At 41.9% G+C, this 16,455-nt stretch overlaps 1 long non-coding RNA gene across 14 annotated transcripts in view; it reads left to right on the forward strand.

Annotated features, from left to right (window-relative positions):
- LOC110260765 (uncharacterized) overlaps nt 1-16,455 on the forward strand; it is a 48,695-nt gene that overhangs the window by 9,280 nt on the left and 22,960 nt on the right. For 6 of the 14 annotated variants that reach the window (XR_014804052.1, XR_014804056.1, XR_014804058.1 and 3 more), the window contains 2 exons: nt 1,857-1,967; nt 10,641-10,897. This is a non-coding gene — a long non-coding RNA (uncharacterized LOC110260765). Of the gene's footprint in view, nt 1-1,856; nt 1,968-10,608; nt 10,898-16,455 lie in introns of all 14 variants that reach the window. The other 8 variants (XR_014804053.1, XR_014804054.1, XR_014804055.1 and 5 more) reach the window with 3 other exon arrangements.

Genomic DNA, 16,455 nt, shown 5'->3' on the forward strand with positions numbered 1-16,455 from the left:
CTGTAGCTGCCAGCCTACGCCAGAGCCACAGCAACGCAGGATCCGAGCTGCGTCTGCGACCTACACCACGGCTCACGGCAGCGCAGGATCTTTAACCCACTGAGCAAGGACAGGGATGGAACCCGCAACCTCATGGTTCCTAGTCGGATTCGTTAACCACCATGCCATGATGGGAACTCCCGCTTATCCATTCTAAATGGAATAGTTGGCCTCTACCAGTGTTAGTTTGAAAGCCCCTGACCTAGACCTAAGGGCTCAGAAAAATCTTTCTAGAGGCAGTGGCAAATAATAATCAGGTGAAGAAATATTGATGATAACAACTACAACTACCACCATGGGTAGAGTATTGGTATGTGTCAGGACCTATTCTAAGTGTATTGTATTTATGTGTGTGTGTGTGTGTATACATGATATAACTCTATGGTATAAGCACTGTTATTATAACCTCCATTTTACAGATAAGGAAACTGAGGCACGGGGAAATTAAGCAGTTTTCCCAAAGTAACAGAGCTAGTAAGTGGTGGATCCAGGTACCAAATACAGGCTGAATCACTCCAGGGCCTGATGTCATAACTGTTAGGCACTTGATGAGGTGGGGTGGGCAGTCCAGACGGATGTAACAGAGAGCCTGTTACTATGGGAAATTGCAAGAAGTTCACTAGGGCTTGAGAAAAGCAACAAAGAGTGAAGCTGGGGAGAGAGGGAGGATTGATGACAAGGGCACAGAGAGATAGGACAGGACAGAATATGGAGAGCTCTGTGCAGGTTTGATCCCTGGCCTGGGAAGTTTTGTATGCCATGGACGCAGCCAAGAAAGAAAAAAAGAACATGGAGCTGATTGAGTACATACTATGTGCGAGCCTTTTTTTTGAAATGCTGGAGACACATTTGTGTTCAAAACATACTAAAGTCCCAGCTCTTGAGTTTACACTCTCAGATAATAAAATACTGGAGCAAGTTAGCACATTAAAAGTTGGTAAGGGCTTAGGAAACCAATAAAGCAGAAGCAGGAAGGAAAGTGCTTGGGGAGGAAGGGGGGGCCTCCCTGAAGAGGTAGAGGTGTGCGCAAACTCATGGCAGGAGATAAGAAGGAATTGTGCAGATGTTTGGAAGAAGAATATTCCAGGCAGAGCAATGGTGATTGCAAACGCCCTGAGGGAGCAGGCCTGGCCGCCCTGAGTTACTGGGTGGCGGGTTGTGGGAGGTGAGGTCTGAGAGGTGATAGTGTGGGGTGACAGGTCATTTAGGGCTTTTTCTATCGTTTTAAAGTGTTGGCCCTTATTAGGAGTGAGACAGGAAATCCCTGGAAGATTTTGAGCAGACGAGCAACGTCATGTGTGGCTGAGCCACGCTGGCTCCATTTTGTCAGCTCTGTCTTAGGCACACAGCCCTACCCTCCACCCTTTCTGTGTGACTGAGTTTTAGCCTAACTTTCAAGGAATGTGCCCAAGCCAGGAAAGTTTCCTATCGACTCTTACCCTTGCCTTCATCTGATATGAAACCTGGAAGAATGTCTTTTGCTGACACAGATGCTTACTGGTCAAGAGACCCCCAGAGGGAAGAAAACACACCTGTTCCTGTTGATGTCTGATGACATGCTTCGCACTGGGTAGTCAGACTCTATTTTCAGCTTTGGCCCCCCTCAACTCTTCCCCTCCCCTTTCAGGGGTGCAGAGAGCTGTGAATGCCTCTAGATTGTTGTCTGCTCCATCCTGCCAGTAGGGAAGTTACCCACAGTAAACTTCATAATTGCACTTTATGGAGTTGCCGGCTTCATTTTTCAGTCTCCGAGTTCCTTCTCAGTGTGGAGGATATTGTTCGATATCTCTGTCTTCCAGTACATTGTTTTCTTATAGTTTAGAAGGATGATTCTGGCTGTGGTGTTGAGAAGAGACTCCAGCAAGGATGGAAGTTGAGACAAACGTGGCAGCAGGAAGACCCTCTAAGGAGCTACGGCAATAGTCCAGGTAAGGATTGGCAGTGGCTTGGGAGAGCCACCATATCATCTCTGTGTCAATGGAGAAGGTGAACAATTAGTCAGACTCTGGATCTGTCTTGAGGATGGAGCCAGAAAAATTTCCTGACAGATGATGCAAGGAAGACTCCAAAATTGGCCTGAGCAATGGCAAAACTTCTTCTGTCCTTAAGGAACTGATTTTACTTTTCTTTGTATGTTTCTTTGTATATTTGGGGTGAATTTCAAGCTTTCCATAGAAACTATTTAAATTTAATTGAAAGCAGAGTTCTCGAGTGGCTCAGTGGTAATGAACCTGATGTGTATTCATGAGGACACGGGTTGCATCCCTGGCCTTGCTCAGTGGGTTAAGGATCCGGCGTTGCTGTGAGTTGTGTAGGTTGCAGATATGGCTCAGATCCCACATTGCTGTGGCTGTGGCACAGACCAGCAGGAACAGCTTCGATTCAATCCCTAGCCTAGGAAATTCCATATGCCACAGGTGCATCCCTAAAAAGACCAAAAAAAAAAAAAATTAATTGAAAGATCTGAAGCCTCTAAACATACACCCTATGGGATGATTAAATAGCTAGTTGATTGTTTCACATACACGTTTCCCCTAACCTTAACACTAAATCTCTCAAAGTGGTGTTTACTGCCTGGCAACAAATGGGACCTAGATGGTGCGGATCATAGAACAGGTAGAGATTGCGCCAGAGTTTGGGGGAAGGAGTGAGACTGGGGTGGAGTTTGCCCATGTGGGCACCATATTGGAAACCTGGGGCTGCTGAGTGTACTCAGCTGACAGGTGCCTGCAAGGAGGAGGTGAGCATCTGAAAAGCAAGAAGGGGGAGCCTAACACCTCCAGCATTCTGACTTGCCTTATTTTGACATTGTACATGCCCCCGTATGGCCTACACACAAGGACTTCATTGAATCTCAAGTTCTTGAATTGCAAGAGGAAGTAAGAATACATTTGGAAATGTGCTCTAATGTTTACTTCTCTTTAAAAATATAGCATCTATTTTTCATAAATAATAGGTTTGTGGAAAAATCTATTATTATCCTTGCTCTAAGATTCATATCCCATCCTTCCCTGGGACTCTTCATATTACAGGTGGCTTCCTCTACACACTACATTTCTCAGGCTCCCTTGCAACTAACTCAGGCTCAGCTGGTGTGAAACTCTGCAGAGGCTTAGAGGGTGTAAATGCAGAAGAGCCAGGATATTTCCACTTCTCTATCTTTGGTTCAAATGGTGTTCCAGGAGAGCCCTTGTCTTCTGCTCTAGGAGCCGCTGAGTGGCTCTGGATGCTGCGGAGGGTAACACCACCTCCTCCCTTCTCCTTTCACTTATTGATGCCGCTAATTGCTGGGCTCCCTCTTCCTTATGTATCTTTCATCTCTCATAAAACCTTTGCATCTATTTCCCATATTAAATTCCTAATATTGAACTACCTGGTGTGGGCTATTTTCCTAGGCGGGCCTTGACAGGGACACATATTTATTGTAGAAATTTGGCCAAAGGAGAATTTTGCAGCAAATACAACAAAGACTATGAAGTCATCACTAACCTCACTAGGCAAAGATAACTGTGGTTAATATTTTGAGGTGTAATCGTCTAGTTTGTTTTCATATGCATATATGCATTTTTTTTCTTTCACAATTTTGGAGTCACACTGTACTCTTTGTAATCTTTTTTCCATTTAATCTATTGAAAACATTTGTCTCAATCATTAGGTATATTAGATATTCCTTTTTTTTTTTTTGGCTGCTCCTGTGGCATGTGGAAATTCCTGGGCCAGGGATGAAAATTGCACCACAGCTGTGTCTTGAGCCACAGCAGTGACAACATCAAATCCTTAACCTGCTAAGCCCCAGGGAACTCCTAGGTATTCTTTATTTTTTTTAATAACTTTTATTTTTTTCTATTATAGCTAGTTCACAGTATTCTGTCAATTTTCTACTGTACAGCAAGGTGACCCACTCACACATACATATATATATTCTTTTTTCTCACATTATCATGCTCCATCATAAGTGACTGGATATAGTTCCCAGGGCTATACAGCAGGATCTCATTGCTTATCCATTTCAAAGGCAATAGTTTGCATCTACTAACCCCAAATTCCCAGTCCATCCCACTTCTTCCCCCTCCCCCTTGGCAACGACAAGTCTATTCTTTGTGTCCGTGATTTTCTTTTCAGTGGAAAAGTTCATTTGTGCCATGTATTAGATTCCAGCTATAAGTGATATGATATGGTATTTGTCTTTCTCTTTCTGACTTACTTCACTTAGTATGCGAATCTCTGGTTCCATCCATGTTGCTGCAGATGGCATTATTTTGTTCTTTTTTATGGCTGAGTAATATTCCATTGTGAATATATACCACATCTTCTTAATCCGTTCATCTGTTGATGGACATTTAGGTTGCTTCCATGTCTTGGCTATTGCAAATAGTGCTGCAATGAACATGTGGGAACATGTGTCTTTTTCAAGGAAAGTTTTGTTTGGATATATGCCCAGGAGTGGGATTGCTGGGTCACATAGTAGTTCCATATTTAGTTTTCTAAGGTACCTCCATACTGTTCTCCATTGTGGCTGTACCAGCTTACATTCCCATCAACAATGCAGGAGGGTTCCCTTTTCTCTACATCCTCTCCAGCATTTGTTATTTGTGGACTTATTAATGATGGCCATTCTGACTGGTGTGAGGTGGTACCTCATAGTAGTTTTGATTTGCATTTCAGGGATGTTGAGCAATTTTTCATGTGCTTGTTGGCCATCTATATATCTTCTTTGGGGAAATGTCTTTTCAGGTCTTTTGCCCATTTTTCAATTGGGTTGTTAGCTTTTTTGCTGTTGAGTTGTGTAAGTTGTTTGTATATTTTAGAGATTAAGTCCTTGTCAGTTGTATCATTTGAAACTATTTTCTCCCATTTTGTAAGTTGTCTTTTGGTTTTCTTTTTGGTTTCCTTTGCTGTGCAAAAGCTTGTCCGTTTGATTAGGCCCCATTGGTTTATTTTTGCTCTTATTTCTGTTCCTTTGAGAGACTGACCTGAGAAAATATTCATATGGTTGATGTCAGAGAATGTTTTGCCTATGTTCTCTTCCAGGAATTTGATGGTGTCTTGTATTATATTTAAGTCTTTCAGCCATTTTGAGTTTATTTTGGTGCATGGTGTGAGGGTGTATTCCAGTTTCATTGATTTAAATGCAGCTGCCCAGTTTTCCCAGCACCACTTACTGAAAAGACTGTCTTTTTCCCATTTTATTTTCTTGCCTCCTTTGTCAAAGATTAATTGACCACAGGTGTCAGGGTTTATTTCTGGGTTCTCTATTCTGTTCCATTGGTCTGCATGTCTGTTTTGGTACCAGTATCACACTGTCTTGATTACTGTGGCTTTGTAATATTGCCTGAAGTCTGGGAGAGTTATGGCTCCTGCTTAGTTTTTGTTCCTCAGGATTGCTTTGGAAATTCTGGGTCTTTTGTAGTTCCATATAAATTTTTGGATTGTTTGTTCCAGTTCTGTGAAAAATGTCATGGTAATTTGATAGGGATGGCATTGAATCTGTAGATTGCTTTGGGTAGTATGACCATTTTTACAATATTAATTTTTCCAACCCAGGAGCATGGAATATCTTTCCATTTCTTTGAATCCTCTTTAATTTCCCTGAGTATTCTTATATAATGTGATTTTTAAATAGTTATTTGTGTGACTTTAAATGGTTGTCTTACACCTCATTTAACCAGTCTACCATTGTTGGTTATTTAGATTGTTTCCAGCATTTTGCTACTGTAATAATACTCTGTGCTAATTTTTGGTTTATATTTCTGATCATTTCTTTAGCATGGATTCCAAATATAACTGCTCTAAGAGCAAGGGTTTTGACTGATTTGTCCACTAATGAAATCTCAGTGGGCATTCTTGGTGAGGTTAAAATGGGATGATTGCATGAAGGGACGTGAACATTCTAGAGACCCCATATGTGTTGACATATCTCCCTTTTGAGGGTCAGGCCTGATTCATCACACAGAAAGCAGTTGGCTCAGAACTGGCCAGCTGCCTGATGAATTGTACAGGATGGGGCCTCTAGGCGACCACAGCTGCTAGAGGTCATTCAGCTTGTGGAATCTGCCTTGTTACAACTGGGAGCCAGCTGGACTGAGAGCCAGGGCTGTGAGGATTCCTGTGAAGTCCACTCCAGCTTCCCTAGGACATCCACCAGCTGTTCTGCTGAGGCTGCTGTAACCATACTACACCAAATCTCAGGCCCAACCCCAGCTAGGTGAAGGCACAGGGGTGGGCCTTTCTGGTCCAGACCTTTCTTTCTTTTTTAAAAATTTCATCTTAAAGTATAGTTGACTTACTATGTTGTGCCAATTTCTACTATACAGCAAAGTGACCCAGTCATATACATATATATATATTCCCTATCTTAAATTATCTTCCATCATGATCTATTCCAAGAGACTGGATATAGTTCCTCATTCTTATCCACTCTAAATGGAATAGTTTTCATCTACTAATCCCTAACTACCAGTCCAGCCCACTCCCTCCCCCTCGCCTTGGCAACCACAAGTCTGTTCTCTATGTCTGTGAGTCTGTTTCTGTTTTGTAGATGGGCTCATTTGTGTCATAAAAAGAATGAAATAATGCCATTTACAGCAACATGGATGCAACTAGAGATTCAAAGTGAAGTCAGGAGGAGAAAGACAAAAACCATATGATATCACCTATATGTCGAAGCTAATATATAGTCCAGATCTTTCTGATGAAATTCTCAGGTCTCCACAACCTTGAAGTTTTGAAAACTGAGATTTTTGAAATTTGGGGCTTTCAACTGAAGTCTCAAACACTGCTTTGAGGGTTAAGCCTGGTCACAAAGGAAGATTTAAGTAGATATTAAAGAAATTCTGTCCTTTCTGGTAAAGGAAGTTACTTTCCTTACTGAGTTACCAATTGACAAGCTTAGATTAAAGTTTTCTGCATTTTTTTAAAATAAATCAATCAGCAACAGAGGGCTAGCACCTTAGGATCCACGTTTATCTTTGATTTACCTAAGCCCAAATACATACCTGTGAGACCCAAGCTAAATCATAATAACATGCCAGTAATATAAAAACTATAAAGTCAATGTGGCATGTGGAGAACAAGCAGATATTATGCCAGGGATTAAACTTCAGCCAGAGGATGCATCTGGGCACCTTTAGTCGTGAATACCCTGGTCACCAGCAGCAAGCACATTCCAGGTAATTTCAAGTATGAATTGAATTCAGCAATATTGTGTGGAGCACATGTTATGTGCTCAATGCCAGAAGCTATCTGAAAGGAGTTTCATCTTGAGAAGAGGAGAGGTGGGTACAAACTCCCAGCTTAGTAAACAGTAAAGAGCTTGGTGAGGAACCCAAGGCAGGGCTGCCTTCTTCTTCTTTTTCTTCTTTTTTGCTTTTAAGGCTGCACCTGAGGCATATGGAGGTTCCCAGGCTAGAGGTCAGATTGGAGCTATAGCTGCTGGCCTATGGCCTACACAACAGCCACAGCAATGCAGGGTCTGAGCCATGACTGTGACCTACACCATGGCTCACTGCGTTGCTGGATCCTCAGCCCACTGAGCCAGGCCAGGGATCAAACCCACAACCTCATGGTTCCTAGTCAGATTTGTTTCCGCTACACCACGATGGGAACTCCAGGGCTGCCTTCTAATCCTGTTTCTATTGCTTACTCTTTGTGTGATCTTGGGGAAGTTGTCTGCTCTCCTTTGGCCTCAGTTTTCTAGTCTGTAGAAGGGGTGTTGATAGGAGAATTCCATGAGATATCATTTGTATGTGGAATACAACCTGGGACATGGGACATCTGCGGTGCTGCTCCAGACTTTCTTTCCAATGCCAAGTCCTCCTCCTGGGTGGGGTGGAGGGTAACTGGGGCCATTGGAGCGCATTCCCAGCATCAGCAGGGACTTTCTAGCTTCCACATGTTTGTGACTTTCTGACTTTGCTCTTGGAACGTATGGCCTTTGGTGTCAGTCTCCAGCCTGTTCCTTAGTCGGGGGTTGATGTGGCCTTAGGCTGAGTGCTATGGGCGCTAGAGAATGATAAGAAATGGTCTTTCCCTAATAGGCTGGGCTTGTGAGGGTCAAAGACATCTCACCCAGGAAGAGATGAACCTTAGAACAGAATGCAGGCATGAGTGTGGGGTTGCAAGAGTCCTTGTCCTTATAAGTAGTAAAAGGAGCCTAGCTCCTGAGAATGACCCTTAGCACGTAGCAACTGGACAGTTGCCTGAACAAGCCCTATGCATTCTAAGAAAATCCAGTTTTTCACCCAATTCAGGATTCTTTCGACACTCTTCCTTGCGAGAGAGTCATTGAGCTTCTGCTTGAATATTTAATTCCTTCATTCACTCTGTCACTCACTGGATGAGGCCAGTCATGGGGACTACACTACTTGTCCTATCAGACAGCACCAGAAATCCACCCAAACAGATTCCATCTGGTGATTCTTACTCAGGTTTTGCAAAAAGACAAGTCAAATCTCTATTTTATATATTTCATGGCATATGTTATCTTCCTAAATAGTTTCCTTTTCAGACTCATTGGTCCAGATTCAGATCATTCAATGTATATGGCATGAGTTCCTCACTCTCTGCCATCCTGATTGCTTTTTCTTGAGAAGAATCTCAGTCTGGGAATCTCCTTTTTAAAATTTGGCATAAAGATTTAGTTTCAACATACCACATGTAGAATGAGTCCCCTTGATGCTCTACATCTACTAGTATAACCTAAGACCCTTAACTTTCAAAGGAAAATTTATATAAGTGCCATTATCCACCCGGCATCCTCCCACCCCATAGTTATGCATCTGGCTTTGTGAGCCTGCATGCAACTATTTATATTAATTCGTTTTCTTTTTCTTTTTTTTTTGTCTTTTTAGGGCTGCACCCATGGCATATGGAGGTTCCCAGGCTAAGAGTCAAATCAGAGCTGTAGCCGCTGGCCTGTGCCACAGCCACAGTCACAGTAATGCCAGATCTAAGCCATGTCTGTGATCTACACCAGAGCACACAGCAACGCCAGATCCTTAACTGAGTGAGGCCAGGAATCGAACCTGCGTCCTCATGGAGCCTAGTTAGGTTTATTTTCACTGAGCCATTTCGGGAACCCCATGAATTCATTTTAAATAACTTCAGCTCATCCACCCTCTGATGTAATTTTGAATTTGCCAGTTAGATGTATTTGTGCCATCAGTAATCTTGATAAGCATAAACTGAATAAAAAAAGGCAAAGTTAGCACTCTCCAGCACCCACCACAGATTTTGCTCTGAGATTTTACCCATCTAATAATCAACACTCTTTGGCTTTTGGATTCAACCAGTTGATTCTTCCTACAAGTCAGAGTTTGAAATCACCACCCAATTTGAAGCTCTTCACTGATTAGCATGCCAACCTTGGGAAAGTTATAGAACCTCTCTGAACCTCAGTTTCATCAACCGTAAAATATCTATCTACTAGAGTTGCAGAGAGGGATAAGTAAGATAAATTATGTAAAAATTTTATCACAGTGTCAGACGAATGCTAAGCATTTAATGTCATTTATTTAACATGTTATTTCTTTTCTCTAGCATATCCACTAGATACCACAAAGACTGAATTTTCATTATCAGAGTTACAATATTTTCTTATCTTTGGCTTTCTGGAGTTTTCTCATTTTTGAAGATTTTTAAAGGATTAGTTGGCAGTGATCTTGAAATGAGCCTGGAGACTTGTTTGAACTAGCAGTTGAATGCAATAATAATTTCCTGCAGAGCCCTAGATTAGCCTAGTGACAAATACAAATAACCTCATTCATTGGGTGTGGGGGAGAGGGAAGGCTAATTGGACTCCATAAGAGCTGAGTCAAACTTAGAAGTTAGACAATAGGTTTTTTTAAAAAATTAGATGTACAGAAATTGAAGACCATACAGGACACTTTTTATTAGGTTAGACTGCAGGACATTCAGTGGGATGCAGGGGTTGCTGCTTAGGGTGTGGTGGCTGATTGTTGCCTTCACCTTGGACATTGTTATCCAACAGCACCACATGAGTAAGAGCTTCTGGAGTCTGACTTCCCTGATTCCACCATTTACCGACTTGGTTAAGGTTACAGCTTAAGGTAGGAGATTAGCTGGATCCCAGGTTGAGCAGCTGCCACCTGCTCCTTGATATTTCAAATAAGACACCTGTAGGAACATTAGGCCCTGGCCAGGTGAGAGACAAGGTAACTACAGTCCCCACCACCACCCAACTTTGGATGAGAGGGATCTTCCAATCTAAAACACGCAGACAGAAGGTCCTTAGTCTAGGGAGGGAGTCTAAGGAGAGACGGTCGCCAGCCCGTAATATATCCTGCCAATCACCCAGAAACTTTCATGCTGAAATCTATCTTGGCTAAAAGACATATGTGCCCATCGGGAAGGTCCCTAAGTCAGAACAAATATGGGCACAAACAAGACAGTCGGCTAGCGATAACCCCCAACCCTGACAACCTGGACTACTGCCCGCCCCGCTAAAAGCAGTCTAAGCCATGCCTATTGCATGCAGCTCATTCTGCAAGATCCCCTGTATGTTCTTTCTCACATACTGTGCTTTTAATTATCTTTGCACTTGCTTCACAGTCTTGTTCTCCTTGCTGAATTCCTTCTCCCAGGAAGAAAAGGACCGAGGTCCTCTCGCCACCAAACTGAAGCTGAAACCTCAGACACTCAGTTCATCATTTGAATGGTATCAAGAATATGAGATGGTGTGAGGATGATGGGAGAAAGGGCATCTGTTGCTTGTTTTGGTTCCTCCTGAATCCACAGTCAGTACTCAGTAGAGTAGCCATGATTTTAATTATTTTAAGAGGAAGATTCACAAGGATGTGCCCACAAAACACTGCCAATTTGCAGCTGAAAATGATAACTGGTAAGTTTTGCAGAATACTTGCTTTTTTTTTTTTTTTCTGGTCAAGTGTATAACACTGTGACTGAATGACAGAAAGAGAGCAAGTCCTATCAGCGGCCCACAGATTTCTCTTTCAGTGGAATTCAGCTTATTAGCTGCATGGTTAACTCTCAGAGCCAGGAAAACATGTACCATAGATGACACCATTGTCAAGCAGAGGAGACAGATGTTTCTCAGCTTCCCCTTTCTGGGACTTAATAGCTGTTAAAGGTTAACCCTTATTGACTCATTAAACTGTGTCCGCCTGGGGGTCAGTGGTGGCAAAACTTGTGTTAACCTCAGCAAATAGCCATCACCAGAGCTTTACAAAGGGAGATGTTGCCTTTGAAAGAAAGACAAGTGAGAGAACACACATGTCATCCTTGGATGGCCATGGTTCCCTGGAAATGAGGGGAAAAATATACGTATTTTTTTAAAGGATTAGAAAAGAAAAGCCTTTGCTTTTTTTTCTGTGTGGCTTTTTGGTAGGAGGTCTCAAATTTGATCCTATGTTCTCTTTCCATCTTTCATCTCTCTATTTGCTAAAGAGAACCACTCACATCCAGCATCTACAACAGTGAGCAGCTTAGAGGCAGTGCTGCTGTGGCCACTGCTGGGACCTTAATGAAACCCACTGGGAAAGGAGGAAAAAACAATGCTATTCTGTCTTTCAAATGAAGCATTTAAAATAACTGGTTTATTTCCTCTCCTCCATCTCTGGTGGCCCATGTATGCAGTGATGGGAATGGAAATTATTCCACTTGATGTTCCCAACTGAATTTTTCCTAATCTATTTTGATGCGCTTCCATGTTTTGCTCACTGAGTCTGGAGGTACTTAATTCATGTGCTGTTCTTCTGCTAGTTGCCCAGGTGCGGTTCACTCTTCCTCTCTTGTGATCCCCTTGGACATCAGGCTGCATGGCTGGGGTGAAAGTGTGCTGTCATCATCAGCAGAGAATATTTACTGGGCGATGTAAAATGGTCCATGGCAAGCTTCCCATGACATTTTCTTAGTGAGCCCAGGCCGGCTTCTGGTGACCATCCTTCAGTAGGTGTCAGAGATGAGTTCCGTCATAATCTATTCTAGAACTTTCTTAAGCCGAAGCTTTATGATAATGTGTGTGCATTTTTAATTATCACCTCTAATAATTTCTCTGGAACAGTAGACTTCAATTTATTCAAAAGGAATAGTGACTAGCTCCCTTGGGTTTTGGTCTGTTTTATGTAGTTCACTCTACGCTTTCTAATTTGAAGAAGATTTTCCTGGGTGGCTAAATAAGGAGAAAGTCTTCTGTCAGCAGTGAAGAGACTAGTCAACAAGATTGGCAACATGGATGGGGTTAGAGCTGTGCTCTCCTATATGCTCTATGTGGCTACGGGCTACTTCTCGGACAGGACAGATACAGAGCATTCCCATCATTACAAGAGGCTCTATTGAACAACACTGGCTTAGATGGTCAGAGAGTGTTAGTATCACCCTATGCTGGCCTGTAGGTCTCCATCAGTAGAAGTCCAAAGAGTTCTGTAGACCTCTTCAGCTGTCTATAACTACCTCGCCCTCTTTCCCCACCAACGCATACCTTCTTTACCTCCTCTGCTGCCTTGGGACCACCAGGGCTACTCTCATCATGTCACTCATCGCACACGTGACATAATGCCTGGCCGTCTTCATCTGTAGCCACTAATTCCCCTATGGGTCTATGTCTCCTTGTTAAAGGAGTTCACTGGCCCTTTGGAATTTAAGACCAGTTGTCAGCATAATCCCCTGCATCCTCAAGGCTTCGTGGAATCTTCTCTCCACCTCCTTGTTCTCCCTAAGACATTGATTCCCTGCTGCCCTCTCAGGAGGTCCCTGTTTTCTCTTCCTTTTCTGTCGCACTGCCGGAGCTGGAGGTGAGGTAGGTGAATTCTTCTATTCCTCATGTCCACCACTGGCTCATACTCTCTCTTCCACTAAAATCACTCAGCTATGCATCTCATGTGATCAGCTTAATTCACCCACTAGTCCTCACTCCCTTGTTGTGGTCAGGGAAACCCACTGGGAAAGGAGGAAAACCCTCCAACCGAGAGCCTGTTTGGAGGTTCTAGCGGGGGAGTGCAGCTACTTGTATCCCCTTGACCAAAGAATGGTTCTCCTCTGTTGGGGATGGTCATCCTCTTCGACCAAGCATGCAGCTTCTGGAGGGATGCACATGGAGCGATGAGGGAGGAAGGGGACACTCACCTAACTGGCCAGATCAGCTGAATCAACCCTGGCCCCAAATCCGATTGGCACAACTTGGATCACCTGACTTCTTGACGACATTAGCTTTGGTTCACTGCCATTCCCTCATCACTCTTTTTTGATTGTTGGCAATTTGAATAGACACGTAGAGGATTCTTGACTTTTTCTCCAATTATCTTGTCCTCTGTCCTACACCAGCAACTCCCTCTCATAGTCATAGTCCAGTGGAGTCTCTGGAGGCTCCATTTCCCTCTTCAGTTACTGCTTCATTTTTCTGTTTCCTTTTGTGGGAAAAAAATTCTTGGATGTGTTGTCTGTACCTGAGCTCTTCATGATTCTGTTCAAGTTTTCGCTACCCCAGTTCACCAACACTGCTTTTGTTGAGGTCACCAATGTCACCCACATTGGGAAATCCTCTGCTCAATGATCGTATTTGATTCAAATATTTGTTGAATAGCTAATTGAAGTTAAAGAATTGACCAATGCGGTCTCTTTTTGCAAGGAACAATGACCTAATGCTTCAGAACATAGGTTCAAAATCCTGTCTGTGTAACCTTTGGCAGGTTATTTAATTTGTTTCCTCCAATGTAAAATTGGGTAATAAGTTCCTATAGTAGGTTGTTGAGAAGATTAAGTGAGATAATATATGCAGGGAGACAGGAAAAATAATAAGTGAGATAATACATGTAGAATAGCTCTACAGAGATGATGCATTAGAGTAAGTGCATCCTTATTCTCACCATTATTGTCCCCTGTGAACATTATGGCATCTTCCCACCTTTCCATTATGCTTTCCTCATAAATTATTTAAAAGTACAATATAAACCCACTTATAGGAATCCCAATTCTGCTGCTCATTAGCTGTGTGATTTAAGGGATTGTAGTCAATTTTTTTGACCTTCATTTGTCTCACCTTTAGACTAGAGATAATCCTTACTTTGCAGAGTTGTGGTGAGGATTAAATGCTAGGTAAAGAACAGTTGGATATCTTTTCCTTGGTACATAGTAAAGGCTCAATAAATCATAGCCCTTAACTGTGTTGTAGGGGGAAGAGGCATTCTGGCCAGGGAAGCCTGAGCTTGGCTGTGGAGTCATCAGGGCTGTTCTCATTCAGCTTCTTCTAAAACTGTGGCTTCTCTGAGAGCAGCCTATGCAAGCACAGTCATTAATTCTGTGCTTCTTCTTTCTCTCCAAGATCCCTCGATTTTTTTTTAAAGTGGGAATTTCAATTTTTAGAGTTTCTTAAGATGTGTTTCTTTTTATAGTTTCTTTCCTCCACAAGGTCTTTTTCCCCCCTTGATTTTAAAATATTCTATGCAGAGTCTGGGGGGAAAATTCCTTCTTTCTTTGTTTTTGTTCGCCTTCAAGAAACACCATCACTCCCTTCCAAGGTTCAGTCACTTCCATATCCCTAACCAGTCCTGCCTTCTTGATTAGAATCACATAGAAAGCAGCAAATCCACCTATTCCCACCTCTACCTTTTAAGCATCCAGCCAAGAGATTGACAATATTTGTAGATGTGAGGGCAACTACATGAAAATGTCTAAACTGACCTGTTTTAAACTACTCTTCCCTCCAGCCAGACTTCACTAGCTTTAGTACAATTCTGAGAATACTTGGTAATCGGATTATTCAAATACCACCCACCTTCACCATCATACATTCTTTCATATTGTTGCCCAAACTCATCTGCTGTCCTGATTTCAGAAGGAACTCCATGAATGGAAGAATCCCTGAGGGGCCAGAAGTGAGAGTTAAATCCTACTCTAAATACATGAGCTCATCTTTTTAGAATCCTGCAGAGCAGAAAGTGGAATTTTGCCAGCACGTCACATTGACCAGGCAAACTTTCAACATTGTCTATTTCCTTTCTTTCTTATGGATTAAATTATCTTTAGAAAAACCTGCTGGAAAACTGTATCAGAGAAAAACTGTCTCATCCTAGTCATGGCTCTAATTTTAAGCAAGTGCGCAAAATGAAGTAAAATGGTTAACATAGAGAAAACATTTTGAATATGATTTTTTTAAATGAATTTTCCCCCTAAGTAAAAAATGTAGAGCTTGGGTGGTAACATAATCTTGGAGCTGATAAGGGACTTTCCAATTGTGGAATATAACATATTTCGTTACATATTTTTGTGCCATAGAATGAGGCAGCTTTGGAAGGAAGTGAACATGATTGCTAATTAGCTTGCATTTATTTAATTTATGAAATAAGATCTTCAGTATTTTGTTGCATAGAAAAATGCCCTTCCATCATGCAGAAATGAAATAAATACTAATTGAATAGACGATTTTTCTTCTAATGAAGTAAGAACTTGTTAACTTCTCCCCCTCAAATCTGTCATCTACTTTTTATGTAATTCTTAAGGATCCATCCTGATTTCATTTCTCCCACATTCATGTAGCTCTTGAAAACAAGCTAAAAAAATAGAAATGGGATTTTTGAAGTTGTTTAGCTCCATCACATTTGTTTTTAAAGAACAACTTGAAAAAAAATCAATTCATTTATCCAGAAATGTCTTTTAGCAGTGCCTTTGTTGGCTGGGTCATGGCCACGGGTAGAGGTCAGACTTTTGAAATCAGGACACATTTTTTTCTGAGATGTCGATGATATCAGCAGTCTTGGTAACTCACTGCTTAGCCAAATGGCTTGATAAGTAGGGGAAATTTTAGTTCCAGTTTTCTGGCACCAACAAGGGAATGGCCTTTTCCTTTCTTCATACCAAGCTCGAAGATGAACGGTTGCCCCAGAGCCCACTTAGATTTCTCCATCAGATGCACTGCCAAAGGGCTCAAGAGTTTCCATGTTCACTTCAACCCTTAGATGGGTCTTGTGCTTCTGTCTCAGGGTGGACTGTATTTTTTCACTTTATTAAATTTTTAAAATTGTAGTTGACATACAAAGTTATATTAGTCTCGAGTGTACAAGGTACTGATTCAACATTTTTATACACACAAATTGGTCATCAGGTCAAGTCTAGTAACCAGCTGTCACCATACAAAATTATTACAATATTATTGACTCTATTCCCTATATTGTTATTGACTATATTATTGACTATATTCCCTATATCCCTATGACTTATTTATTTTATTAACTGGAAGTTGGTACCTCTTAATCTCCATCACCTATTTCACTCCTCTCCTCACCCTCTTCCCCCAGTTCTCTGGCAACTACCAGTTTGTTTTCTGTATCTTGAGTCTATTTATGTTTTATTATGTTTATTCATTTGTTTTGTTTTTTAGGTTCCTTGTATAAGTGAAATCGTATGGTGTTTATCTTTCTCTGTCTGACTTATTTCACTTAGAAT

The sequence above is a fragment of the Sus scrofa genome, chromosome 5 (assembly GCF_054392235.1).
Source record: "Sus scrofa isolate SSC_HxYL_T2T_F1_AM1 chromosome 5, Sscrofa_HxYL_maternal_Yorkshire_Landrace_v2.0, whole genome shotgun sequence".
NCBI lineage: Eukaryota > Metazoa > Chordata > Mammalia > Artiodactyla > Suidae > Sus > Sus scrofa.